Source organism: Silene latifolia, chromosome 2, assembly GCF_048544455.1.
Source record: "Silene latifolia isolate original U9 population chromosome 2, ASM4854445v1, whole genome shotgun sequence".
NCBI lineage: Eukaryota > Viridiplantae > Streptophyta > Magnoliopsida > Caryophyllales > Caryophyllaceae > Silene > Silene latifolia.
The window spans coordinates 80,464,135-80,473,211 of record NC_133527.1 but is presented as its reverse complement, the minus strand read 5'-3'; the positions used below and the strand labels follow the sequence as shown (position 1 = coordinate 80,473,211).

Here is a 9,077-nt window from a genome sequence, read left to right as displayed (position 1 = left end):
TGCTTAATTTACCTCTATTCTTAATTAATTGGCTGCCATTGTTGCCTGTTACCCGTACCCTATCGCACTTTGATGTGACTATTATTGGCGCACATTTAGTCCCCTAATTGAACCTATTTTGCATACTTTTATAATATTTCATGACCATTTTATCCGTCAAATCCTTCCTATTTGCTTTCCTAGTGCATTTTATATGTTTTATAGGAAAGGAGAAAATAAGGCGGAAATTCCCGTCTTTCGTGCATATTTGGAAGCTTGTTGACGATATTTGATGGACTAAGTATGAAGAGGAGGTAAGAATGATGACCAAGGAAGTAGAAATAAAGAGTATATAGAGGCATCTTACGCTAAAAAGCAAGGATGACGAGAAGGAAGACATTGCAAGAAGAAATTGCTCGGAACCCAAACCAAGAGTTTCTCCTTTGGCTATGAAAGTATGCTAGATGAAACGGCGTCGAAAAATCAAGTGGTCTAGGCTTTTGAATCACTCCAATAGGAGTCCGGATGAGAAAATGACGTCCGTTTTACAATTCGAGCTCAAGTGAAGCAGGATACAGCTCAACCCGCTCGGGATAAATTCAACCCGCTCGGGTTGAGGCTCAGGATGCTCATATTTCGCTCGGGACGAGCATATTGTTGGACAGGAAGCTTTTTCGTGCTACGTGAACCATGATCCGCGCATATTTCTTGAAAGACTAGCAAAAAGGAGACTCGCATCTTTTTTCGAGAGGAGCATTTCTCTACTCAAACTTAGCAATGCTATTTACTAAAATACCCTTGCTTAACCTAATGATGCACCACTATATATACCCCATTTGTAATAATCAAACTATTAAGTTTTCATTAGATTAATTCAATCCTTCTTTAGATTAGGTTAAGCTTTCATTAGGAGTAGATTAGAATAGATTACTCTTTAATCTTTCCACAAATCACACATTAATCTTTCTTTAATTATTGTTCAAGTTTATTATTGAGTAATTCAAGTTTATTATTGGGTAATTAGAAGATCATTTGGGTTTATTGGGAGATTGACAACCTTCCATCAATCATCAAGTACTTCTATTATTCTTTGCATTATTATTTTGGAATCTCCATAGGTATAATTCTCTTAATCCCTGTTTTAATTATTGTTAATCTTTCTTACTTGTTCATCATGTTTTGCCTTGTTAATATGATTGACAACCTTGTTAGCATGTCAAACTTGATAATGAGTGAGTAGTCTCTTAGCTAGGATTAATGGGTAATTAGGGAAACCAACATGGGGATTGATTCATGCTTAATCTAATATGTTCACATAATTAATTTGCTTGCTTGTTGTGATGTCAACCTATGCACATGTTATGTTTGATGAAATGCTAAGGCTATGAATTCTTGCATTTACAGCCATCTCTCATCTATTCAACTTGACTTGTAAGATATAAACCAACTCGAGTCTTGTTAGACCATGCATAGAAGTGATTAGGGGGAAAGTAAGTCGACTTTTAGGTGTTGTACAATCTAATCGATTCGGATCCGGGACCCAACTCTTCCTAAGAATCGTAAGACATAAACCAACTCGGTTTCTTTACAACAATAATTGCTTGCTTATAATTGAGAACATGTTTGTATGATCAACTCCCATGATTTCCTTATGAACCCATAATATCCTAGCATTTTTAGTCATTTGTTTACATCTTTCCTTTTGTTGCTTGTTTATTGCTTTTATTAGATTAGAATAATCAACCCATTACAATTGTGAAAACCCCAAGCACAACCATAATTAGATTGAATAATTTGAGTAACCACCGTCCCATGGATCGATCTTGACTTACATATAACTAGTTGTTTGTTGAGAATTATAAATGTGTTTGATTGGGAGACCCGACGACATCACCCACGTCAAAATGGTGCCGTTGCTGGGGAAGGTGTTAACTTGATTTAGATTTTCTTAGATTGTTATTAGTTGTGTCTTTCTTTGCCTTGGGGAAGTAAAACTCCTCAAGGATTGTTCTAATTATTTTCAAGTTGTTTGATATTTTGCATGTCTAGAAGATCACAAGGTAACTTGTTACCCTTTGATCACGAAATTTAAAGGACTTTGACAAACAATAGAAGAGTTGCTAGAGGTACTTTGAGAGGTATTGGTGAGGTTGTAGTTATTCAACCAAACACTATTGAGTTCGTCAAACCTTTTGCAAGAGAAGGTGAGGAGAACCCAACACAAAATCCAACACAAAATCAACCCACAATGCCTAAATTTACATCACATTCCGTACCAACCGAGGAGAACCTACCCAATGGTACTCCCACACCACAACACTTAACCGGAAATTTCATTGCCAAATTCGCATTTATCCAATTAGTCGAAAGAAGCCAATTTGGGGGGATGCCTAGTGAAGACCCTCACTCTCACATGGAGACTTTTTGTGACTATTGTGATGCGATTTCTCAAACCGGTGTAACTCAAGACCAAATTCGATGGGTCTTATTTCCTTTTTCTCTAATTGGCACCGAAAAACAATGGTTGAAAGGCCTTGATAAGGCTACTCTCGGAATTGACTCTTGCAAGAAATTGACTCTAGCTTTCTAAAAAAAGCTCTACCCACCGGAAAAGACTAACATGCTAAGAGCTCAAATTACAGGCTTTAAGAAAAGAGATGAAGAATCCTCGTATAAAGCTTGGGAGCGATTCAAGGGAATTTGTCGCTCATGTGCTCATCATGGACTTAGCGAGTGGTTCTTGGTACAACAATTTTTGAATGGTCTTTATGAAGACTCAAGAAACATTCTCAACATGGGATCAAATGGTATGTTCACCGAAGTTGACGATAATCAAACTTGGAACAAGATTGAGGAAATGGCGGTCCATAATTCACAATATAATAGACCTCACAAGGCTACTAGAGGAGGAAAGGATGAAGTCGACTCTATTACTCAATTGGGTGCTCAACTTAGTGCTCACATTGATACCATCAATTTGAAGTTCGAAAAAGCTATGGCTAGACTTGAAGAAACCTCAAAATCACCAAAGCAACATGTTAATGCCATGACAGCATCTTCATCAATCCCAAGTGACATATGTGAGAATTGTGGAACTTTGGGACATGACCAAAGTGAACGTAGGGGAACAAATGAACAAGTGAATGCTTTTCAAGCATACAAGAGTAGTACCCCTTATTCCAATTATTACAATGAGAATACCAAATTCCACCCAAATCTCTCATACAAAAGTCAAAATGTTCAAAAACCTCAACCAACATACACCCCACCTCTCATGAGAAACCAAAATCAAAGACCCTTTTATAACCAAAACCAAGGTTACCAAAGCCAAACTCCATACAATCAACAAAATGACCAAGGTTTTGATGTTCAAAAAGCGGTCCTCCAAATGCAAAAGAATCAACAAAAGTTTTTCACTCAAATGCAAAAAGGATAGTCAAGAAAAGGAAATCACCATCAACAACATTCTAGCCCACACCAAAATGTTGGAAACCCAATTGACTCAACTAGCATCTTCAAGCTCACAAAGGCAAAAGGGGCAATTACCAACTCAAAGTAATCCCCAAGACATGCAACGGTTAGTGCCATTCACTTGAGGAGTGGTACGAGGTATGAAGCACCAAAGAAGCAAGTTGAGGATGAAGTTGTGGAAGCTAGTGACAAAGAAGAAGTTGTGCAAAACTCCAAGGATGGAGAACCATCAAAAGAAGAAGTCTCAAAGAAAAGTGAAGATAAGGTCAAGGAGAAGGAACCCATTGTGATTAGACTTCCTTTTCCAAGTCGTCAAGCTAAACCCAAATTTGATGACCAACATGGAAAATTTATGGAAATCGTGAATAATTTGGAAGTCTTGATTCCTTTCACGGAATTAATCAATCACGTGCCGGCCTATGCAAAGTACATGAAGGACATCCTTACGAAAAAGAAGTCGATCCGGAAGCTTGAAACCACCGCCTTCACTATGGTGAGTATTGCAATCCTTCAAGGGAGTTCACCTCCGAAACTTAAAGATCCGGGAAGCTTCTTAATACTGTGTACCATTGGCGACACAACAATCAACAAAGCCCTATGTGATCTAGGGACTAGTGTGAGTGTTATGCCGTATTCGGTGAGTAAAAGGTTAGGGATGGGAGAGTTTAAATGTACCAATATCACACTCCAAATAGCCAATAGATCAACGGAGACACCATTAGGGATATGGGAAGATGTTCCTGTAAGAGTTGGGAAATTTTTCATCCCGGTGGACTTTGTCATTGTTGACATGGAAGAAGATTCCAATATTCCAATCATTCTAGGTAGACCTTTCTTGCACACCGCGGGTGCGGTGATAGATGTGAAGCATGGAGAGCTCACTCTAGAGGTGGGAGATGAGAGCATAACTTTCAATCTTGACAAGATCATGAGAGCTCCCCGTTTGCATAAACCATGTTTTATGGTTGATCATTATAGCCGGAAGGATTATAGGAACAAGTCAGAATTCCAATGGAAGAAGAAAGTTGATGATGCTCCATCAAAAGAGCAAGAGAATAGCAACAAAGAGAGCTTGAAAAGCTCACCCATGACAAGTGAAGAGGATGGCCTCATTGGCCAAAACAAGAAAGGAGGAGAGTTGTCTCTATCCACTCAAGAGATCTTTAGTGATCAAGTAGACGAAGTTTATGGTCTTTGGGACGATGAGTTTGAAGGGATTTTCAATCCTTATATTGGTAATGCTATCGATCAATACCAACATAAAAGACAACAAGTGCAAAGATCTATTGAGGATCTTTTATCATGATAATGAACAAGCTTTTGACTACATCTTCAAGGTGTTGAGTAACATCAACAACACATTGAACATGCCCCCATGAAATCTCACTAAGGATGAGAGTTTGGTGGTGTCCTCTCCAAACCACCATTTGTAAATATTTCTAACTCCCTAACTTGCATTTTAGTTCTTACATTGCACTTTTGTCATTTATGTATTTTTGTGCCTTGATCTAGATATTCATCATTTTTGAGAGAAGTGAGGGACGGACTAATGATTTTATTGATGTGTAGTACTTTAGCTTAGTGTGGTGATAGCAATTGCCTAGGCTATTCGTGCCTTTGTAGTGCCCCTACAATGAAGAACACGGGATTATAAGAATGAAAATGACACGGGTTATGCAAGTGCACGGCTAGACCTGAATCCGGGTAGATCAGAAGGAATCCGAGCGGCTTAAGGGTAATCCGCTCATCTTATAGGAATCAGAGCATCTGTGGAGGAATCCGTCCATCCAAATGAGCTGCAAAATGAAAAATTTTAGTCTGTAAGAGAATCCGAGCGTCCAAGCTAAGAAGACGCTCGTCTGAAACTGGCCGCTCGTCTTTACTGAAAAATGCTCGTCTTTTTGCCAGTGCAGATTAAGAAAAGTTCCTGTAAGAGAATCCGCTCGTCTTTGAGGAAAGCCGCTCGTCCCACATCCAGAATCCGCTCGTCTTCACTGAAAAACGATCGTCTTTAGGCGAGTTTTCCTGAAGCCCATTTGAGCAGAATCCGAGCGTCCCGACAGGAATCCGCTCGTCTTCCCCTGCTGTGTTGAATTTTTTCGGGTGTTTTAATACACCTTCCCACATTCATTTCATTCATTCAAACACTACCCATAAACCCCAAAACCCGCATCCTCTCCATCACCAAAAACAAGATTTCCTCAACCAAATTCAACAAAATCAAATTCAAACTTCCTTACAACAACAATTAATCACTCCTTTTGCAACAATAATCAATCCAAGCACCAAAATATTCAACCTTTGAGTCGATTTTTGAAATACAAAGAAAAATCCTTTCCTCTTAAATCGATTTGGGTATAATTAGAAATTGAAGATTTTCAATCTTTTCTTGGTATAATAAAAAATGGCAAGGACAAAAGGAGCAACAAAGGCACTCAAGGCAAAGACACTTTCGAAAAGGCAACAAAGCCTTCAAGCAAAGAAAGATTCAATGGCTATGGTGGTTTCTAGTGAAAACTTGGAAGTTCAACAACAACAAGATCTTCCCTTGGAGGCAACAACAACAACTCCAGAAATCGCTCAATTATCTAACTATCCGGAGGTAATTTTCATTTCCAACTCCCATAGGGATACATTTGCCAAGTATGCTAAGAAAGCCATTTTCCCCACCAAATTCATTTGTGAAGATTCCTTTAACAAATTAGGTGTCCTTGAACAAACAAAAGCCTTCTTTGAAGCCATGGGTTTGGGTAAATTGTTCACCATAAGAGAATTGACATACCTCTCCCTTACCTTGGAATTCTTAAGTTCATTGAAAGTGACTAAGGTAGAGACTAGAGAATACATCGAGTTTCGTCTTGCGAATGTGAATAGGCGCATCACCTTTGATGTTTTGGGTAAGATATTAGGCTTTAGTGATACACCATATTATCACAAGATGCCCGAAAAGTATGACCCCGCTCCGCTTTGGGAGGCAATTTCCGGGAAGAAATTTGTGACCTTTCATGCTTGTCGCGCTCTATTAGTTCACCATCCGGGCATTGGAGTGTGGCACAAGGTCATCGGGAATACTATAATAGCAAGAAAAGGCACTAATCACTTTACCAAGCTCGATTGTGTTCTACTTGAGTCGGCCTTAAATGTAGGAAGGGAATTCACTAAGCCCTACAATGCTCTAAGGCTCTTGATGGAAAGATGACTTAATGTTGATTGTGGTAAGGAAGGCACCGCTCATATTGTAAATGGAGGTCTAGTTACTCTCTTGGCCAAGTACTTTTACGCAAATTTCAACAAGGATAACACCTATGTGGCGATCAAAGGGGGTCATCTCATTGACATGGATGCCATGATTAACAAGTATAAGTGGGTGAAGCATAACTCTCTTGACAACTACTATGGGTGGCTAACTAATGATGCTAGATCTTTCACTTTGCCTTCCAAGATATGCCGATTAAGTGCCCACCGAACAAACTACCTTTTTCCACTCTCCAAGGACGCCGAATACATCATCTGTCCACAAAGGGGCGAGATTGAAGAGCCCTCCTCCTCCATTGTCACACCACTCTACCCATTCAAATATCAAGAGTTCAAACCCAAAGATGTTGAAGTGGGCAATGATTACATAACTCTCCTCATGAGAGAGATGTATAAACAAGCTTATAATGATCAAGTAGATGCATACTTGGCCCAATATCCACCCCTCCTTCATTTAGCTAGGCAAGGACTACTTGATCCATCATGTCCTTTGCCTAGTCGAGCGGATAGGGAAGTTTTCTTTCCAAGCACATCTAGGGGTGAAAGACAGGGTGAAGATGAGAATGTCGATGATGAGGTTGTTGATGATGAGGGTGTTGATGAAGAGGTAGATGAAGAAGAAGAGGCTAATGAAGATGATGAGGGAAGTGAGCAAGATCAAGGAAGTGATGATTGTTGGAGCTTGTGTCCTCTACAAATTAGTGTGATAACATTTATAAATCTCTTATAGGTTCACAAGGGTATACTTCGTATTTTATCAGTTGATTAACGATTACCTAATAACGGTTGGCTTGCTAGAAAGTTTGACGTTATTATCATACTGATGGCGGTGATCAACTGGTCCCTAAAAGTCACACCTAAAGGATGTGTTTGAGAGATGTGGTTATGGAAATGTAATCACATTTTTTTTTTGGTCTAAACCATCCGGTAATCCGAACCACATTGGGCCGACTAATCCGGATTTCGGGGCATGTCCAAGGATTACGGTATTTAAACCCCTCCCAATCGCAGTTGTGGGGGATCGATCCGCAGCCCTCCCTACCAAGCGCAGCACCATGCTACCACTGCGCCAATCAACGATTGGTAAATGTATATAATGTTAGCTTGGACGAATTAATATGTTAATTCGTAACTAAATGTAATCGGTTATATTTAATCAGCAAATGATAATTATACGATATTGTCATAATAAATTATTATTGACCCATATTAATAAATCAACCGCAAGCTGTTGTGTGTAGACTTGTTAATGCGGAATAATATAAATGACAATTTATATTTAATACATTTTGCATACTACCAAAATAAGAAGATTTAATCTCCTTATTTTGGGTAAGTAGAAAAACCGAAAAAAAAGAGAAATTAATCTCTCTAATTTCGGTCAATATGGGCCGAATAATAGGAAGAGAAAATTCTACCCTAATCACTCCTAATACACGGTTAAAGGGAGATTAAGAGGTGAATTTTTCTAACGTAATTTTCTAACCTATTCTTGCCTCTCATCTAAAACACAAAAACCGAAAACCCTAAGCAATTTACAGAAATTGGGGATCGATTCTAGCAAGAACACAAAGGGCATATCTCATATCGTCTTGGGTGCAACTGATAGGTGAATATCATTGCGATATTGTTCTTAGGCCGATTTTGCTAGGACCGAAGGTTGATTCTTCTTTCTCTACTTTTGTTTATGCAATTTATTTTATGACTAGTTATCATCACAATAAATTCGTTATAATCCTTAAAGTTAAAGTGATGCATACAGATAAATCCCACAAGTGGTATCAGAGCCAAGGCCACGAATTTTATTTTGATTATTTTCATAAAATTGGATGTAAACTAAATTAGGGTTTCGAAAAAAAAATTTGGTTCGACAGAAATTTTTTTGGCCGAGAAGAGTTGTTTTTTTTTTCAGCCATTTTTTTTCCTTTGTTTGATGATCTATTTCCATTTTCATTTTTCATATTGTTGTTTTAATCAGTTAAAATTATCATATAAAGAATTGGTAGATTTTGATTTAATGCAGATTAAGTTAAAATGTAAATGGAATCATCATGTTGATGATATAAAAATTGTTTTGCTATATAGTTTTTGGCATATATGGTTAATCATGTTTCATTAATTCATATGCTAATCATGTTCTAATAGCAACTATAGACGATTTCCTTCATCGATTTTTGTTTTAGGGCATTTTTGCCGCAAAAAAGAAAAAAAAGGAGGCATTTTTAGGGTTTGCCGAGAGCTCCTAAGAAAAAAAAAAGTTTCTGTTTTTAGTTTTTTAGGATTTGCCGAAAAAAAAAATATTTTCTGTTTTTTTATTTGGCTCAAACAGTGAAGAAGAAAAAAAAAATGTTTTTCCTTTCGATTTTTGCAGA

At 38.1% G+C, this 9,077-nt stretch overlaps 1 non-coding gene across 1 annotated transcript; it reads right to left on the bottom strand.

The window, feature by feature from the left end:
• Positions 1-2,599: 2,599 nt before the first annotated feature.
• LOC141644626 (small nucleolar RNA R71) lies at positions 2,600-2,706 on the bottom strand. Its single transcript, XR_012544238.1, has one exon. It is a non-coding gene; the product is annotated as a small nucleolar RNA R71 (small nucleolar RNA).
• Between the last annotated feature and the right edge of the window lie 6,371 nt (positions 2,707-9,077).